Source organism: Anastrepha ludens, chromosome 5 (genome assembly GCF_028408465.1).
Source record: "Anastrepha ludens isolate Willacy chromosome 5, idAnaLude1.1, whole genome shotgun sequence".
In the NCBI taxonomy this organism is placed as follows: Eukaryota; Metazoa; Arthropoda; class Insecta; order Diptera; family Tephritidae; genus Anastrepha; species Anastrepha ludens.
This window is the reverse complement of record NC_071501.1, coordinates 94,373,111-94,381,388: the sequence shown is the minus strand read 5'-3', so window position 1 is coordinate 94,381,388 and position 8,278 is coordinate 94,373,111. Positions and strand designations below refer to the sequence as shown.

General features: G+C 37.8%; 1 long non-coding RNA gene across 4 annotated transcripts; it reads right to left on the bottom strand.

Moving 5' to 3' along the window:
* Nucleotides 1-580: 580 nt before the first annotated feature.
* LOC128864051 (uncharacterized) lies at nt 581-3,988 on the bottom strand. 4 transcript variants are annotated; one of them, XR_008454645.1, is made up of 4 exons: nt 2,621-3,988; nt 2,178-2,534; nt 1,974-2,089; nt 581-1,890 (listed from the first exon to the last, which is right to left on the bottom strand). It is a non-coding gene; the product is annotated as an uncharacterized LOC128864051 (long non-coding RNA). The 4 variants fall into 4 exon arrangements; XR_008454646.1 differs by having other exon boundaries at nt 1,974-2,075; XR_008454648.1 differs by having other exon boundaries at nt 1,974-2,079; nt 2,219-2,534.
* Between the last annotated feature and the right edge of the window lie 4,290 nt (nt 3,989-8,278).

The following is an 8,278-nucleotide window of genomic DNA, read 5'->3' as shown; positions in this document are numbered from 1 at the left end:
CGAGTTAATTTATTCAAAATAGTCCCCTCTAGCCGCGATACACTATTTTGTGCGATCTAAAAGCTTTTCGAAAGAGTGTTTCAGGTCATTCACCGGAATGTCCTTCAGGATGTCGGTACAAGCTTTTTGGATGGCCTCTACGGTCGCAATACGTTTTCCTTTCCTGGCCAAATGCAATTTTCCGAATAGCTACAAGTCACAGAGAGCCACATCAGGCGAATACGGTAAGTGATTGATGGTTAAAATGCGATTTCTAGTCAAAACACCAGTCACAAAATGGATCGATGAGATGGTCCATTATCACGCAATAAGCGCCAGCTTCCTCGTTCGCGGTATTCAGGGCGAATTCGACGAATGCGATGCAACAAACGCTTCAAAACGCCAAGATAGAAAATTGCATTGACGGTTTGGCCCATTGGCACGAACTCCTTGAGGACAATTCCCTTGGACTCGTAAAAACAAATGAGCATCGACTTGATTTTTGGCTTGTCGAAATGCAAATTTTTGTCTGGTGGCTCGTCTGGGGCCTTCCATTCGACATTTTTGACGCTTAGTTTCAGGTTTATGTTGGACACACTACGTTTCATTGTTTGTTTGTTTGTTTGTTTGTTAACAGTAATAGCAATATACACCACCTTTCATCACCAGTTACAATGTCTTTCCTCGCCTTTTTAATGAGGTCCTTCGAATGTTGAATTCTGAGCAATTTTTGATCCTCAGTTAACTTGTGCGGAATGAAACCTGCACAGACCTTTATTAATTTTTATTTTATACTATTTTTTATTTTTTATTTAGTTAATTTTTTTTTTTTAGTTTTATTTAAACTCTGCTTTTACTTATTTTTATTTTTATTTTGTTTTATTTAATCTTTTTATTTTTTGCTTTTATTTAATAAAATTTTTATTTAATTTTTGTTGTTTCACGTTATATTTTTATTTATTTTTGATGCATTACATTTTTTTATTTTTTGAATTTTTTTATGTAAAGTAAAACAAATTATTTTTTTATTCTTTGGTTTTGTTTAATTTTTTCTTAATTTTTGATTTGTTTAATGCTTTTATTAATTTTTGTTTTATTTCATTTTTTTAATTTTTATTTTATATATTTTTTTAAATTTATTTGTTTAGTTTCTGGTTAGATTTAATTTTATATTTTGTACTTAGTTTTATTTAATTTTTGCTTAATTTTTTTATTTTTTGTTTTATACATTTTTTTAAATTTAGATTTAATTTAATTTTTTTATTTATTTATTTTCTTTTGTTTCATTCTATTTTGTTATTTCTTTGTTTTGTTTACTTTTTGTTTTGTTTAATTTTTATTTTTTTTTTAATTTTTATGTTATGTTTTGTTTCATTCTTCAATTTTTTTTTAATTGTTCTTATTTTTTTGTTTTATTTAATTTTTTTATTAATGTTTTTATTTAGTTTTTGTTTTATTTATTTGGAATGATGTTGTCCTAAAAGCGGTTGTTGTTGTTGTTGTTGGTGGTGGTGTTGTAGCAGCATAAATATTCCCCATACTTACATACGGGGAATGCTGCTGGAGTGACAGTCCTTAGCGGGATATAAATCCGGGTCGTTTCGGTAACGTAGAACCGACTGTCGTGGAGTTGGCTTTGCTTCACAGTAGATTGAATATTTGATGGACTTAATAAATCACGGGTGTATTTCTTGGAGCAATGAATGCCTTGGTGTGATTGTGGATTGCCGTCGAATCATGCACCAAACTCTGCCGCTCAGAGCTGCTGACCTTGAAATAAAAACGAGATTATCAAGGTTGGTTAATTTCAGAACGGAGAAAATGATGGAATGGGCCCCCTTCGGTCGCAGTAAGGCTCTATGTATTTTCACCAATATTTTTCTTTGTTCGGCTTTTCAAATCATCTCATAGCTTAAAAGAAAAAAATGCGATATCAGTAAAAAAAGAAACAACAATTGGAGAGTATTTAGGTGCAGCGTGAAATGTAGGCTTACTTTTGTTCCATTCGACGGCCGTTCTTCCAGTCGCGCCATGAGAGTTAATTTTTCTCAAACACTGCTGTACCCCTGGCTAGGCCAGGATTTCTCTCCATTTTCCTAACTAATAAATACTTCAAATTGAGCGGTTGTATGAATTTTTTTTCAGCATAAATATTAAAAACTGTTCTTAAATAATGTAAAACTACTTTTTCTACTTACTTTCCTTGGCAGAACCTTCCATCTTAACCATCACTACCAACCTTTCTTTTGTTCTGAACAATTGTTGTTTCCCCCTTTCCCCTTCTGTTCATGTTCGGAAATCCTCTCAGTTGCATACAAAAATATAATATTTTTTTTGTTGCCAAGTAAAATCTAAAAATTTAATTAAAATCCTCAATTGGTTCCCATTTTTCCATCGTAGGCTAAATACGCCTCCAATCAAATTTGCCTCCACATTCAAATACATTTCGCCCTTGCGCTGCATTTAATTAACTGAGTCATTTTCAGCAACATACATAAGTTCTCAGGGAAACCCAAGAGTGGAGCAAACAGGGGAAATGCGCGCACGATTCAGAGCTAAAGAAAAAATTATAAAGCAAAACATGAGCCAAAATATAAAATAGGCACAGCGGGAAAAGTAATGCAAATGCAGACATACATACATGAATTTACATACGAATGCGCATAACGGCATTGATTTATGCATACACATACACCCATTTATATTCTTCAAATAGTGCTTTTTTCGTATGATTAACTGTGGCGCGCCATGGCAGCGGAAAGTCGCCGCACACTTTTTGTTCACTGAGGGCGACTGACATAGCGCGACTAATCAGTGCAATGGCAAAATAAAAACAACAACTACCCTACACAGCTGATGAAGTTATAATACAGTAGATTGGGACCTCTACTGCGGCAGTTGGGTGTTGCCCTTACAACGCCTGGCGTTTTATGCTTTTACAACGACAAGGCGACAATGAAAATTTAGAAACTCGCTTCCACGCTATGCTACAATACCATTTTACACTTAATGCACATACATTTGCATTCATTTTTCATTACTTTTTTGGCGTCGCCGCGTTGTTGACAACTCAACGTACGCACCAACGCAACCTTGCACGGTGCGCGCCACCATTGTTGATTGCCGCGCGGATGGCGCTTTGCTACGGGCACTTTGGGACGCATAGTCGTCGGCACATTACAAGTCGGTTGCTGGAATTGTCTGTTTCCCTGTTACCAAAATACGATGCGTCATTTTGACTGACGTAACCCGGACAGCTGTCAATCGGCGGTGCAATCGTTGGTACCTCGTTGTGTACTTCTTTTATTTCCAAACACAGAACGGTGGCATCTTCGCTTGTTGCTTGACTGGTTGTTTGGTCGCGCAATCAGTCGGTTGATTGGTGGTTTGGTGGTTTAATAATCAGCGCCACCGGTGCAGTGACTAGTCGGTGGCGCGTGACACCGGGCGACAGTTTAATGGAACGCGCCGCAACGCGTTCACTGACACTGGCATCGTCCCAACTGGGACGCGTGAACGCGCCCGAGGTGTGAAAATCATTCAGCCGCTAAATGCGCACCATCGGTGTTGACTATCTGAATTTTCGATGTTTGATTATGAAGTGACTTTCCAGCGCGTCGGTGTCAAAAGTACTGGTGCGCGCTACAGGTGACTTGACACGCCTAAATGTCGCGCGGCTTGCGTGACTTTTTACAATTGATGCAATTCCATCATTATTTTATTTTAAACTTTTTTTTATTTCATTGCTTTATTGTTTTCAAACTTACTAAATTTTGGTCTGGCGCTAATATTCCAATTTGTTGCTTTGCCGCGCGCGCCATTCCATGTTTACTTGTGCTATGCGTTGTGCGACGTTAACATTTTGCCGCCGCGACCATCAACGCGGCTCAACGCAACGCAACACAACACAACACAACGCGACGCAATGCAATCAAACGCAAAGAGACTATCATGGCGTCATTGTCATCGGTGCGGTTATAATAGCAAGCGCTCAGGAATACGTGGAAGCATAGCGCGACACCATCAAAGCCACCGTTGCCACCACAAAAATGAAAAAATCAAGAGTTTTGACTTACACAAGCGTAGCGACGGCGACAGTTGATGGTTGGAGATCGAGGAACACGCACATGTGTGTGTACAGTTGTTGGTGTTTGTTGGCTTGAAGTGCTCTTACCGATTTACGAACACAATAAGTAGGCAAAAACATTGTTTGTGTTGGAATGTTAGAGCGTTCGTGCACATTTGACTGCTAAATACAGCTGAGATGCACAGTGGCTTAAGCTTGTAAAATGCGTGCTGTAAATTGAATTGTATTTAAACCGTTATAAATATTTTTGTATTAAAACAACGGATGATGATGTATTAAACAAATTATTTGTATTATCCTAAATTTTTTTTATCTAATAGATGAAGTAAGAAATACTGAATATTTTCCATTACATTCCATTATTAATAAAGTATATTAAACTCTTATTAATTTTTTTATCTATTAGCTGAACTAAGAAGTTCTGAATATTTTCCATTAGATGCAGTTAGGGAGCCATATCTCAGGACAAATATAGGGTGACTCAAGGATGCTGCTAGCTTTGATATCCATTATTTGTGATATATTAATTTTTTTTATTTTTTTCCAGACTTTCTCAAACTTAGTCACGGAGCATGAGAACATCCATCCGATGAGGCGTTGTTGTTGTTGTTGTTGTTGTTGTAGCAGCATAAACATTTCCCATGCTTAATTACGGGGAATGCTGCTGGAGTGGCAATCCTTGGCCGGATATAAATTCGGGTCATTTTGGTAACGTAGAACCGACTGCCGTAGAAACGATGAGGCGTACCTTGGAGTGTTTGAGAGAAAGATTCTGTGGAAGATTTTTCGGTTTCTGCACGTTAGTGCCAGCGAGTATCGCAGGTGATGGAACAATGATCTTTATGAGCTTTACGACGACAAAGACAAAGCACAGCAAATAAAGATCCAGCGGTTTCCTTGGCTGGGTCATGTTGTCGGAATGGATACAAACACTTCGACTCTGAAAGTATTCGATGGGGTAACAGCTGGTGGTAGGAGAGAAAGAGTTGAAACCTCTGCGTTGGAAATATCAGCTGGTGTTTCCATTTGATGTTTCCAACTGGCGCCGGTTAGCACGAGAAAAGACAGTCAGCTCTACGTTACCTGAACGACCCGGATTTATATCCGGCCAAGGACTGTCACTCCAGCAGCATTCCCCGTATGTTAGTAAATATGCTGCTACAACAACAACGAGCAAGAAAGGACTGCGTAAGCAGTTATCGCGCTAATTAAGAAGTTGAAGGTTTTGTAAAACAAAGAAGCCAAACTCAGTTGAACAACGCGTGAAAGTAATAAAAACGTATTTTCTCCATATAACGAGTGACCGAAATTTTTTTAATGTAAGAAAACGCGCCTCACTCCACTTGCACAAAATTATACCAGAATTGAAAGGGCTACAAAGTTGTATACCCATTTATTTGTACAAAACTTGTAATTCGCAATTCGGCATCATTCAACTTCAGCCTCTGGGGTTACACGAAGAATATCGCAATGGTCTATACTAATAAGTCCGGCACAATGCCAGAGCTGAAGAGCGAAATCATGCGCTATACTACTTATATTATCATAGGCCTTTCTAGACTGCCCGAAATATGCCAAAAGGTCTTAGGGAAATTTTAATATGTGCAACCTGTGATGTTGTTTTTTACATAAATGCCGTAGTCTAAAAAACATGCTAAAATAATGAAATACATAAAACAAATGCTGCCAACTTATTGAATCACCCCTATATAAAAATCGAGCGCAGAGATGTCGATAATATAGCCACACAAAAAAAAAAATTGTCTTTTTTTATACAGGTCAGATCATGATTATCTTATGTTTTTTTGAGGTCGTTGAATTCAAATACGAGGTCTTTTTAACCCTACAACTTCAGGAACTTCTCTAAGCTCAAAAATCGATATTCTGGATGATTAAACCATATAGCCTTATGACTCAAGTTTCTAACGCTAAGTTCAATTAAGCAAATCCTATTAGGATTTAACTAAATGATATCAGATTTTGGTCAATAAAAAGTATATTAAACCATTTTGCTTATATTTTAAAATAACATATGATATCTAGAAAAGTCAGCGAATCGCAATATTCTTATCAAGGTATAAATATTTTCAATACTACTCATACATATAAAATTAACAATTAAGTACAATTTCCTCTGTACTGCTAACCCATCATATCCCACTGTACATAACATTGGATAACGCTGAGATTATTTTATTTATACGCTTCATTATGTGCTCATTGAACGTTGGGTAGCTAACACGATGTGGAGCATACGAAAATGTTCCCTATACTGTGTATGGAATTCAATTTTATATTGGGGAAAGTAAGTGAGACAAAAGAGAGCAACTTATTGGGGAGATGGTAGCCACGTTTTCGATTAAACGAATCTGTTTCGCGAAGCAAAAACAATAGAGCGCCATACAGGCCAATAGTGGACTGGAGAAAGCAATACGGCATACATATGCAACAAATCAGCAAGTGTTGGAGATTCTCAAATAAGAAATAAAAAGAAGAGCAAGATTAAAGATGGGAACAAGCAAAAGCATAACCAATATGTAGGCACTTTTTCTGGAGGAGACAAATAGCTGAGCGCCATCAAAGAGGTGCAGGCTACAAGAATAGACACGAACATGGTATATGTTGCCGTAGAAACCTGCTACGCCACTCAATAGGGGAAAGACACACTGACGCTTGCATGGAGTATGTGTACAAACATTTTTGCCGTTTCGCAGCAGATAAAAAACAAAGGTCAAAGAGCCAGACAAATAGCTACTACACGCATACATGGTATGCACACATACATATAGAGTATGTGGTCGACAAACGGTGCCTTGCACTAAAACCCTATGCTAAAAAAAATATCTGCTCCTCTTCAGCCATTGTGAGCACACAGCAACAAAATATGGGCAGATATGTAGATAGGTACCACTAAGGTAACCTAAAGTACCCCTAGATAATCTCGCAACATTGAGGCAGGTCCCTCTACACGAAATATTCGAATAGGCGCCCAAGCGACTGCAACAAGCGGCTGCCAATTTCGGTGTACTTGACTGAAGAGCAAGCGAACCGATGGCACCAATGCGGAGCCACACACACCAACGAAAAGTAGGCATCAACGTGATAAGCAAGAACAACATTACACATAGCCAACAGTCATAGCAGTCTGTTGAGCAAATACGAACGACAAGTCGGAGAAAGAATGACCTGAGTGTTCGATATGTTAGCGAAGGCAAGCAAGAAGCGGCAATGAAAGCAACAAAGGTTGAAGAGATGGAAAATGAAAAAATTAACAAAAAAATAACGAATGTACGTCGGAGCAGCTCCTACACTAAAGCGCCAACTCGCGTGTTCATAGTTGTTGGGAATATGTAGGTGTGCATGGATGTATATATTTGTATTATCGAGCTGATTGCAATGCGAGTGATGCACCACACTTAGCTCTCACAGTGAGTGCGCAGGTGGCGAGCGAGCAATGGTTAACATTTGAATTTTGCAGGAGAAGTAGACCCAAGTAGCAGTGGAGCAGACAACAACAATATTAACAATACTACTGTTTGATGATGAGCTGTGATAGCAGAGAGAACTAATGTTGGAAGAGTTGCACAAGCTGTTCTGTAGTTTGCACAAACCTATATTGCTTGCGCAAACTTGCTGGAAATAGTGATTGCCATTCAAAAAAGTAGGCAAAAGTACGATAGCATGCCCCGAAAAAATGCGAAGTCTCAAGTCTGTGAGAGGAATGCATGGCTTGAAAGTTGCTTATTGAGCGAATTTTAATATTGACTTTATTAAATTTTAAAATAAATCTAATTTTATGCTAGTGCTTGGAATGGATGTCAAAACAAATCAACTGTTGTGTTCACGATTGTTGTTAAAGATATTTTTTAAAACATTGCTGGTAGGCCTACCTCGTTCAAATTTTAAATGGTAAATAAAAAATTTAACAAAATCAAAATACATAACGAAAGTTAACGTATAACGAATAATAACTTAACAAATTCAGAGTAAAATTTCTTTATTGTTTTCCATGTCATATTTGTTCCTGGTAAAAAGAATTCAAAAGGTGTGGCCAAGAGCAATCGGTTAACCACTTCTCAGCGAATTTGAAAGAATTAGCTAATTGGCTGACGTCACTGGGGTCATGGCAGCGTTATGTTTACGAAAAAATTGACATTGTATCTGTGAAATACGAAAAAAGACTGTGTTCTTCAGACGAATTCCGCACAGTGG